The 12,028-nt window shown below is 40.8% G+C and overlaps 2 pseudogenes; both read left to right on the plus strand.

Annotated features, from left to right (window-relative positions):
- LOC126001747 (E3 ubiquitin-protein ligase Praja-2-like) overlaps window positions 1-3,274 on the plus strand; it is a 41,879-nt pseudogene extending 38,605 nt beyond the window's left edge.
- Window positions 3,275-3,296: 22 nt separating this feature from the next.
- Window positions 3,297-12,028, plus strand: part of LOC126001749 (methyltransferase-like protein 17, mitochondrial) — a 104,463-nt pseudogene continuing 95,731 nt past the window's right edge.

Raw genomic sequence — 12,028 nt, forward strand, 5'->3', positions numbered from 1 at the left:
CTTTATTTGGGGCCATCTTCACTTGAACACGTTCCTCTTTGATCATCTTTTTTTAACATAGCCATGTACAGTGCCAGGGAGCTTAATATGTTCTGCAAAAGGAGTTAATGTGTTACAGATGCTGAACACCTCAAAATTAAGGCAGTGAGGTCTGAGACTCATCAGAATCTAAGCCTAGCTCGAGCTGCAAAAATTCTGTAAGAAAGAGAGGACCAGATGACCGATGGATGAGTTCCAATTTCAATATAAATTCTCTCTAGTACTTATAGCAAAAGTCATGCATGCAGCACTGGAACAAAGACTTCCTGGTTGTGGTTACAAAAGAATAAAGCACAACAGTTACTAGACTTTGTATAGCCACAAGCTACTAGACTTTGTATAGCACAAAGCTATTTTAGGGGAATGACTAATGCTGTATTTGTTCTGCTTCTCAAAGTCCTCACAGAAGACTATTTTTCCGGAGAGCTAGTCTTCTGATTTCTTTCCCAACTAAGTCAGTTGCATTCCACATTTACACTGGCTGTTCTCTTGGCCTCTCCTGTTCTTCTTACCTGGGAAGGAGACAGCAGTTCCACATGCTAGTGCAGCTATTCAAAAGAGCTGTGGTTTTGGGAGAGAGAATACAGTCAACCTGCAGGAGACATGGCAAGAGAGAGCCAGAGGAATTCCTTCCTCTCCTACACTTTAATCTATTGCCATTGTCTCATAGTGATAGTGACCTAACAGAAGGTAAAGGACAAAAGTTTCAGTGCAGAAACATCAGCCTCCTGAAGCACAGAGCATAAATCAATTGGGCAGCAAAAAGGGGTGTCAAACAACACTTAAGCATCAGTTTTCTGCTGCATTTAAATAAAGAGACCTTCCAGAACTTTGGAAGGGGTGAAATGGAAAGGTACTATTGTATGAAAGCTAGATAGCTATTGTGGGTATAGAGAATGGTAATGTCCAAAGAAGAGAGATGAAGAGAAATGCAATAGACTCTGGGGTTGAGCACAGTGTAGCCAGGAATACTGAAGTATGTGGAGTGACTAGTCAATAATACATGCCCACACTAGAGAGAAATGTATGAATTTTGATGTTGATGTATGTTCTAAATATATTTATTCCAGCTTGTTTATAATAGTAAATAACTGGTAATAAACAAACCTCCTGAGTACAAGGAAGGAAATGTGATTAAGATTTAATTCTATAGTCTCTACATGGGACAAAAATTTGGAAAGAGAAAGTAAATGTGCAAAGGTTTTTTTTTTTATTCAGTTGTAAAAATATAAAATAAAATCACCCATATGGGGCTGTGTAAACCCTGTGTCCCCACCCTATAACTCTCACCTTTCAGTGACTGCTGAGATATCTGAGGGGATAAGACCAAATACCAAAGTTATAAGGTTAAGAGCCAGAAGTGCATCTAATCAGATTTATAGTGAGTTGTTTTATTTCCCCTTTGTTTTGGGTTATAATCAAGAAGATTAAACTCAGGTTGCTGCCCTGGGTTGGTGCTGAGGGGATGCTCTTGTTTAGGAGACCACAAGATACCAAAGATAAACTCCAGCCTATACCATGCAAGCTTGCACTCTATTCCTTTGATTTGTCTCCAGGCCCCTAACCAAAAAAGTTTTTTTCTGGGTGGTGGTGGTAGCAATAGTGGGTGGTGGTCAGAGGGTCCATTTCAGGTCAGCCACATGCAATACAAATGCTCTACCTCTCAGCTATTGCTCTGGCCCCAAACCAATAAAATTATAACCAAATAAAATTAATGTAATAATCAACCAAGTCCTAGAGAACTGAATCCAACAATATATCAAAAGAATAATATACCAGGGCTGGAGCAATAGTATAGTGAGAAAGGCATTTGCTTTACATGCAGCCAACCAAGATTCAACCCCCAACTCCCTAGAAGGCCCCCCCAAGCCTGCTAGAAAGATCCCTAAGCAACCAGGTGTAAGGATACCTAAGAGCCAGGTGTAAGCTCCGAGTACAGCCAGATATGGCCAAGAAACCAACAACAACAACGACAAAAAAATCATACACCATGACCAAGTAGGAGTTATCCCAGAGATCCAGAGATGCAAGGATGATTCAATATACTCAAATCAATTGATAAAAAAGATCATATTAACAAAGGGAAGAAAAAAAACATGATTGTATCAAGTGATGCAGAAGGCTTTTTTGGGGGCAAGATCCAACATCTGTTCATGATTTTATTTTTAAAAACTCAATAAGATAAGGACAGGAGGCACATATTTCAAGATAGTTCTACCCATATATGACAAAACCATCACCAATATCCAACTCAATGGTGAAAACTTGAAAGCCTGTCTTCTGAGATCACTTTCACCACTTTTATGCAACAGTTTTGGAAGTCTTTGCCGCAGCAGTCAGATAAGAAATCAAACTTACTAAAATCGGAAAATAAATTGAACTATCACTATTAGAAAACAGCATTAATGCGAATTACTAATTGAATTGCTAACTCAAATAGTATTAGAATTAGAAAAACATTAAGACTTCATCAAGGGGCCGGGAGCGATAGCATAGTAGTAGGATGTTTGCCTTGCATGTAGCCAACCTCGGACAGACTCTGGTTTGATTCCCTGCATCCCATTGGATGAGCCTTCCAGGAGTGACTTTTGAGCACAGAGCCAGAATAACCCCTGAACGCTGACAGGTGGGTGTGACACAACACACACACACACACACACACACACACACACACACACACACACACGACTCCAAAAAATGTCTTGGAAACAGTAAATCAATTCAGCAAGGTTGTCGCTACCAAATAAACACAAAAATCAGTGGCATTTCTATATATAAATGCCAAACTGGACATAAAAGAAACAAAAAAAGACAACCCCTTCTAAAATCAACTTTAAAAAGTGAAAGACTTAGACTGTATAAACTGTGCTACTGAAAGAAATAGAAATGGAGAAATGACCCATGTTCATGGATGGAAGAATGTCCACTGTCGTTGGCGCTGCATTTTCTGCTTGGGGCTGTTTTTTTCAAGACTCTCCTGTCAACTCGAAATTCTGATCCCGGGCAGCTGCTGGCCAGGGTCGCAGCGCCACCTTCCGGCAAGACTGTGCAGGCGCTACTTGGTTCGGGAGCGCTTGAAGCATTCGGGTTCCAGGCCACAGCAGATGCTGCAGCTGGAGGTCTGGGTGCGTGGTTTTGTTTGTTTGTTTGTTTGTTTGTTTTGTTCGTGCAGGAGCCCTCCACGGAGCACCTGCAGCCGCCCACCGTTTCCTCGGCAGCGAACCCTCCAAGATGAAGGGAATTGAAGCGAGGGGAAAATGGCTGAGAAAAGTGAGCGAGGGGAAGCCTTGTCGGCTGAGCCCAGCGCAGGTTCTAGCCGCCTCTCGTGCCCCCTACTAGCGAGAAGGATAGCACATCTGGAAACATCTGGGAGAAGCGGCCAGCAGAGGTCTAGGAAGAGTGTGGTGGGTTCCGGGGAGAAAACGGAGGAGAAAGAGTGAGATTTCCCACGAATTAAGAGAATTTGGGGGGGCCCGAGTGATAGCATGGAGATAAAGCATTTGCTTTTCATGCAGAAGGTCATTGGTTCGAATCCCGGCATCCCATATGGTCCCCTGAGCCTGCCAGGAGCAATTTCTGAGCGTGGAGCCAGGAGTAACCCCTGAGCTGCCAGATGTGACCTAAAAAACAAACAAAAACAAACAAGAGAATTTGAATCGCTTAATGGAGATTCGGGTGATCACTCGCGACTTCCCATGTTATGGAGCGGCATGAGCCCTTGCAATGGAAACCTGCAGGGACCCCTGAGTGGTGGTGGTGGCATTAGAGCTTCAGGCTCTGGGCCTGGGTACAGCACTGCAATTACAAAACAATAATACAAAAAACTCCAATAATACAGTCATAAAATTAATTATAAATAAAAAGTATTCAATCAACAACAAAGGATGGGGGGAGACTTTTTCAGCAAATATTTGAGTATGTATGTGATAATCATTAGGAGAATGCAGTAGACCTCACTCCACCCCCACCAAAAGACAGGTGTTTCCCCCCACCCCAAACTTCTAATATAACAAGACCCTTAGACAAGACTATCCTTCATCTGGAAAACTAAGTAAAAAGATTCCCATTCACTATGATGCATAACCTCTCTTACATGCTAAGTAAGGCTTTACCAAATGAATAGATGAATTCCTGGGTCCCTCAACCAACTCACTGTGGCTTTCTTCTCTTCTCTACAAAGCTCCCTGTAATTTCTGTGGTCTTAAGTCTACAACTTAATACCAGCATGTGTTTTCTTTTTCTTTTTCTTTTTTTTTTTTTAAATTTTTTAAAATTTATTTAAAGGAAATATATCACATAGTTGACACAATTGATCATAATACATTTGTTTCAGGAAGAACAAAGGCAAAGTTATTTTAAAAATAAAAAAAAACTTGGGGCCAGAGAGATAGTACAGCGGCGTTTGCCTTGCAAGCAGCGGACCCAGGACCCAAGGTGGTTTGATTCGAATCCCAGCATCCCATATGGTCCCCCATGCCTGCCAGTAGCTATTTCTGAGCAGATAGTCAGATAGCCCACCAGGTGTGGCCCAAAAACCAAATAAATAAATATATAAATAAAGAAAGAAAGAAAGAAAGAAAAACTAACGAGATGGAAGAGAAAGAAAGGTTCAGTAGCAAAGTATATTTTTGAAATTCACTGAGTCATCAATTAACTCATTAAAGGTTTAGTAAGCAGAAGGTTTAGTAAGCTTTTCTTCCTTTTTTAATTAAATATAATTTTTATTTTATTTTATTTTATTTTTTAATTTTTATTTTTAATTATGAGAACAAGGGTGCAAAGAAAGAGGACAAGGTAAAGTTACAGTGGAAGGACAATCACCCATAACATAATTCTCAGAAGTCCCCTTGCGATATCTTAACTTTGAATTTCATCAGCCAAAAAACATTAAGATAAATAAGACAGAATCCATGTACAATTACTTTGTCCCTCAAGTCCCCAGATTGTAACACATTATATATTTCTTAACAGGTACACAAGGCAATCTAAAGCCATAAAGCTTACGTAACTCCTTTAAACATTACAGGCATAGTATTTTCTTACATTTCCATATACATGCATATTAGCTTAAGTTAACCTCAAATTTTAAGTGAGTTCTTTTTAAGGATTAGAGTCAAAGGAGCAGAGTAAGAATGGTGTTAGAGTGGCAATTGTTGTTTGCATAGGCCCACCAAAATATGAGGGACATTGAAAGAAATAACCTTGGCCTAAGTACAAAGAGACCAGACCCCTGAAGTTTCCTGGCACAAGACCAAGTCTAGGCTCCAGGCAAGCTAGATCGTCCAATCCAAGACATTGTCTGTAGTGCCAACACACTTTTATTTTTCACACAGTCCTCTGTTGTTGGTATCATGTTTCTGTATTAAAGATCCTGGAATCTGCATATCTTACATTGAAGTCAGGATGTGGAGCATCCTCTCCTTTCACCTCACAATCAAAGGGCAATGCAGGGAGCCCTGTCCCTGTAAGCAGGTCCGTTGTTGTTGTTAAGTCTTCTCAGTGTTAAGGGAAGTCTCTTTTGAGCAGGTCGAAGGGTCTGGAGCAGTTGTAGGTCTTCCGTGGTAGAGGAATGCTTCCAGGTGATGTTATAGACCAGCCTGGATGTTTCATAGATGGCTTTCCTGGTTCAGGGGAGAATGGAATATGCCCTTTCTTCTGAGGTCTGTGCCAGGTAGTTATGTCAATGTTCAGGGTGTAAGGTCCCTTTGCACTACAAGATTTGTGTGTTCCAAATCTCTATTAGATAGGATCTTATTTGTATTTATACTATTTTTCCCCATTTTAATGTGCCTATGCAAATAAGAAGCAATGCCACATGGTGTTATTGGCGCATATGGGGGCCATAAAGAAACAATTACAATGATTCCCATGACATGGTTCAATCATAAACATTAAACTGGGGGACTCTTCCACCAAAATTCCTTGTTAAACAGTCTCAAAAAGAGAAGATAAAAAGTGGTTAGAATCATCACTGTATAAGACAACATTTAGTAAGAATTATAGCTGTCAGAGAAAAAACACAAAATATTCTAAAGAAATACGTGTCCATTTTATGTATCTTGAAACAGTTTGGGGGTTGTCACACACAATGCACAGCTTTGGACTGTGATTACGATTGTACACTACTGAAGTTAAAAAGAGTAAACAAGGTTAGTGATGTTTGAGAGGGGGTTAGAGAGTTAAGGAGTAAAAAAAGAGCTTTGTAGGGGTGTGTGGAAAGGGGAGAATACAAAATAAACATTCTGTATACGGAAAAACATAACATAAGAATAAGAAATATTCTGAATACATGAAGTACATGAAGTACGCGCTGGGGGCGTACTTATAGTAGTACTTGTGGAGAACATGTGGAGTGTTCTGGGCCCAGCCGAGCCTCTGTAGTTTTTGGATGCCTAGGGAGGAATTTCTCACCCCTCCCCCCAGGGCCCGATTAACCAGGCGTGGCCCTGAAGACCCGCCTGGTGTGGGGGGGAATCTTGTTCCCCTGGACTAAGTGGTCAGCCCAGGGGTCCTATGGCTAGCTGTCCTGCCCAGAGCCCCAACATACCAGGCAAACACACCAAGAAATCCTGGCATGTGGAGTGTTCTGGGCCCAGCCAAGCCTCTGTAGTTTTTGGATGCCTAGGGAGGAATTTCTCACCCCCTCCCCCCCAGGGCCCGATTAACCAGAGCGTGGCCCTGAAGACCCGCCTGGTGTGGGGGGAATCAACCAGCATGTGTTTTCTCCCACTCCACAATTTATCTAATTGTCTTTGGGACCAGCGACCCATTCAGAATTTTGTCCAAAAGTGAAATTTAAAAAGAAACTATGTTTGTTCTTCTTAGAGTTGCAATTTTTTTTTCTTTCCCCACACCCTTTAAATTTTCCGTGCTATTTCTGGCCATTCTGAAGACTTCCTACCTCACTTTTGACAATGATGGTGAGTAGGGATCTTTAAAGTCCACTCTGCAGACTATCAGATGTGTTTTCCTTTACTTTCTCACTTTATCCTGAGTCCTTCTCCCTCCCCATGCCTTCTGCCAAGGTACTGGGTGCTCACTGAAATGGAGATGCTCAGACAGGACACAAGGACTGGCAGCACCTATACTGTCCTATGTGCCCTATGGCTCCATCTGCCTCTCTTTCCTATCCAAGAGGTTGCCTCTGCTTACCTTTAGGGGATCAGGGCTCCTGGAGACCTGCATGCTATTAAAGGTCTCAAAGGATTCAGCTCATGACTGCCATATCCCTTTGTCTTACTGTCTATTTAACCAGGGAAGAGGTAGAATAAAAATGCAAGCCTGGGTAGGAAATACCAGAATCAAAGGCATGAAACTAAATCTGAGTCTTTTCTTTCTTTTTCCTCTTATCCTTTTCTTTCTTTCTTTTTCTCTTTCCTTTTTCTTTTTCTCTTTCCCTTCCTTTTCTTTCTTTCTCTCTCTTCCCCTTTCTTTCCTTTCTTATTTTTTCCTTTCTTTCTTTCTCTCTCTCCTTTCTCTTTCTTTCTCTCTCTTCCCCTTTCTTTCCTTTCTTTTTTCTTTTTTTTCCTTTTCTTTCTTTCTCTCTCTTCCTTTCTCTCTTCCTCTTTCTTTCCTTTCTTTTTTCTTTTTTCCTTTTCTTTCTTTCTCTTCCTTTCTCTCTTTCTTTCCTTCCTTTTCTTTTTCTCTTTTTTTTAAATGTAGTAGTAGCAACAGCATGTTTTGCTTGGTGATACTGAGGGGTTATTTCCAGTACCTTGTTGGCCTAAGTCTGCTGCGTGCAGAGCATGTCTACTAGCCCTTGAGATGCCTCCCTGTCCCCTATAAAAAGCTTTTCTCTGTTTCCTTTGTTCATTGTTAAGAAAGTTTTATTTAGAAAAGTAGAAAGCCTGTCTAGAGTACAGGTGGGGGGGTGGGATGGGGGGTGGAGAGGAGAGGAGGGAGATTTGGACATTGGTGATGGGAAGGTTACACTGGTGAAGAGGGGTGTTCTTTATGCGACTGAAACCCAACCATAATCATGTTTGTAATCAAGGTGTTTAAATAAAGATATTAATTTAAAAAAAAGGTTGAAATGTTTCAAAGCCAATTTTAACAGCTGTGTGGTAACTTCAAATTTCTTCTTGAGGGGGCTGGAAAGATAAGGCATTTGATTTGCGGTGTCCCACAGCCAGGAGTGATTCCTGAGTTCCAAGCCAGAAGTAACCCCTGAGCATTTCTGGATGTAGCCCAAACCAAATACTCAAACAAGATTTCCTCTTCATGCCATCTAAGAGCTGGATTTATTTTATAAACTCTCTTCTTCAAGGCTCTCTTACTTCATTCAGAAATTGAGCAAAAACTACTGCCTTCCAGTTTCCCCTGAAATTGTTCTTGCCATCCAGATAAGGTGCTGGAGCTTTGTGAAAACAAGCAGCTTATTGTCCTTTTAAAATACTCAAAAGAATAATAAAAGTGTAATAAAAGTAATAAAGTGTCCTTGGTATATATGTTGGATGGACCCAATGACTGTCTTTCTTCAATTTCAGGTGCTCATGCCACTCTTCCACTAAAAATTTTTCTGAAGCAAGTATTGGTGCAGTTGAATACTTATTCTGATATCCTCTTTCAGTCTATCCTGGAGCCAGGCTAAACAAGGACAACCTCCAACCATGTCCTGTTCTGAACTCTGCTCCAGTCCTCCTCTTTAGGTCTTCTAGGAAAATTATTTCTCCTTCTCAATTCAATCTGTTGGAAACCTGCCTATCCCGTCACATAACCCAGGTAGGTCCCCATCTTCCCTGCTCACTTTTGGTTTTGCTATTATCTCCTTATAAGCATGTCTTTGTCACACAATCAGCTCCTAGCAGAAAATCTATGGCACCAGTCTGATATCTCTGCTTACATTATTTCTATATAAAAGGGAATATGTAAATGCTTGTAGAGTTTTAAAAAAATAAAATAAATCAGAGGGACAAACATTCTTCAAGCCTGATATATTGTAAACATTCCTTCATGAAATTATTTCTTTCCTCCTCACAGAATATAAATTTCATTGCAACCTTACTGTTTGACTAGCAGATATTGTGTCCTAGTGCTTTTACATCTATTTTTGTTTCTGCTTTTCTTTGTAAGTCCACACCTGGTGGAGTTTCTTTATTATGACAGGCTCACAGGACCATAAGTGATGCCAGGGACCAAACACAGGTCAGCTGCTTATAAAACAAACATCTTACCAACTGTACTATCACTCTGGCCCTTCATGTGTATTTATTTCTACAGACATTTTCTATGTTCCTTTCACAAATTGTGAACTTCTGTTATGAACTATCTTTTCTATTTCCCAGGAATCATATTCTGACAGCTTGCAAATATAGCCAAATTACTTTGACCCCCCTCAAACAAGGAGACACAGTCCATTACCTTATTCTTTTGTTTTTTGTTGTTGTTGTTTTGGGCCATATCCATCAGTGCTTGGACTTTTACTCAGGATTCACTGCTGGCAGACTTAGGTAATCTTATCGGATTTTGAATCAAACCAAAGTCAGCAGTTCCAATCTTAAGAACCTTAGAGGTGAGACTGGAGAGATTGCATGAAGGTAGGGTGTTTTGCCTTGCATACAGAAGGATGGTGGTTTGAATTCTGGCATCCCATATGGTTCCTGAGCCTGCCAGGGGCGATTTCTGAGCGTAGAGCCAGAAGTAACCCCTGAGCATTGTCGGTTGAGACCCAAAAAAACAAAACAAAAACAAAAAAAAACCTTAAAAGTTTTTAAAGAACCTTTACCCTTTTTTTTTTTTTTGTTTTTTTTTTTTTGGGGCCACACCCGGTGGTGCTCAGGGGTTACTCCTGGCTGTCTGCTCAGAAATAGCTCCTGGCAGGCACGGGGGACCCATATGAGACACTGGGATTCGAACCAACCACCTTTGGTGCTGGATTGGCTGGCTTTGCAAGGCAAACACACCGCTGTGCTATCTCTCCCGGGCCCAAGAACCTTTACCCTTTAGCCATATGCATTAATATCAAGGACCCAGAAGACCAGCTTTATAATCTGTTATAAAAATATTTTGAGTGTCTTGAGACTCACCTACATCTTTGACCTTTGACTGTTGATGAGAGATTCAGGGCTTAGAGCCAAATGGATCTCATCATCTCACCCCACTCCACAGAGGGCAGCAGTAAAACTCATGTCATGACCTGTAGCAAACAGTAGTTCTGAGCAGTTTGACTTCAGCCTCCATTTGTAACAGCAGAATGCCTGGAGTACCCACAGTCTGAAATTCAGACTCAGCTTCCCACTGCCCTACATACAATAAAGTTACACATTAAATCCAAAAAGGGGGATGCTGGAAAAATAGTTCAAAAGATGAGGGACTAGGAATACAGAAGGTTGGGCACTTGCTTTGCATATGGACAACCCAGGTTTGATCCCTAGTTAGAACCCATCAGGAGTGACCCCTGAGCACAGAGCCAGGAGTAAGCCCTGAATAGTGCCAGGTGTTGACCCAAAAACAAAACAAAAAAGATGAAAGTGCATGCTTTGTATGACAAAGCCCTCAGACTCAATTCCCAACACTTCATAGTTTCTTGAATACCTCATAACTACTTAACACCACTCCCCAAAAGTGGTCCAAAACCACACAAAAGAGATTGACAGTGAATATTCTCCTAGACAATTTTCTAAGAAGGAGCCATAGATAAGTAATATGAACTGATAGTTCTCAATAGGCATAACATTTGGGGGGGGGGATGGGCCCTTGTTTTCTGGGCTTTTGGCTTATCCCTCCACTTCCTGCTAGAATTCTCCCTCTACTGCCCACTCACTCATCATACATCCATCTATATGAAGGACAGTTCTTTATAGTCTCACAGTATTATGCAATTATTTCATCACAATGAGTATGACTTTTCACATCTATTCACATGACTCAGCTCAGCCTGGTTTCATCTACCTATACAGGCATTAAATAAGCTTCCTTTTGCTGTTCACATGGACTGCCAGTTCCCAGTTAAGAGAAGGTATATAAATGTTGATCTCTAAGGAAGCTAGTCCTTTATCTGGACTCTGGGACAGCATCATAATTTAAATAGAAACTATACCCCTAATATCCATACAAAGCTAATCCCAAGTGTATCCAAGAAAAATTCTAAACTAGGTTCTGCATAAAAATGATTTTAAACTGATGGCCTGAGAACCTTCCACATCTTTCTAAAGCATAGAAAAGATAGAATAAGTTTTCTTCTTTTCTTGGGTCCAGGAGATGGCTCAAAGGACTGGGAGTACATATATCTGTGTCCAGTTCCTTAAGCACTAGCTGGAGTGATCTCCAATCAACAAACAGAAGTAGCACTTACTATTGACATGTGTAGCTCAAAAATCAAGGATAAGAAATCAAAGATAAGAGACCTCTTCTTAAAAATCTATCAATGCTCAACCAGAGAGTCAAATACACTTTTCTTCCGAGCACTCAACCCATTCAGTCAAAAAGTAATTGTAAATCTATTATGATTCTAACTTGCTAAGTGCTAAAGGTCAGAACTATTCTTAGCATCTGAAAGGATTTCCTCAGTTGCTCACATTTTTTAAAGTATATATTTATTAAAGAATACAGAGGTGGGTTAGAGAGACAGTTCAAAGTGCTAAAGCACATGCTTTTCATACAGAAAATTAGATTAAGCCTGAGACTACATGACACCCCCCCTCAAAGATCACCAAGTGTGGTACAAAAGCAAAACTAAAGTGTTATCTCTTAACCTAGGATCCACTGCAACCCATGCTCTTCTATGTCTGCTTTCATGATGGCCTGGATCCAGACCAAGGGAAACATGTCACAACTTTTTCAAGATCTTTGAAAAGCTTCTGTTTTGTTTCTGTATTTTGGGCCACACCCAGCTATGCTCAGAGGATACTCCTGGCTCTGTGCTCAGAAATTACTTCTGACAGGTTTGGGGAACTATATGGAGTGCCTGGGATGGAACCTGGATTGGCCACATGCAAGGCAAAATACTTAACTCATGTGCTATCATTTTGGCCACATTTGAAAGGCTTTT

This window comes from Suncus etruscus, chromosome 2 (assembly GCF_024139225.1).
Source record: "Suncus etruscus isolate mSunEtr1 chromosome 2, mSunEtr1.pri.cur, whole genome shotgun sequence".
Lineage (NCBI taxonomy): Eukaryota > Metazoa > Chordata > Mammalia > Eulipotyphla > Soricidae > Suncus > Suncus etruscus.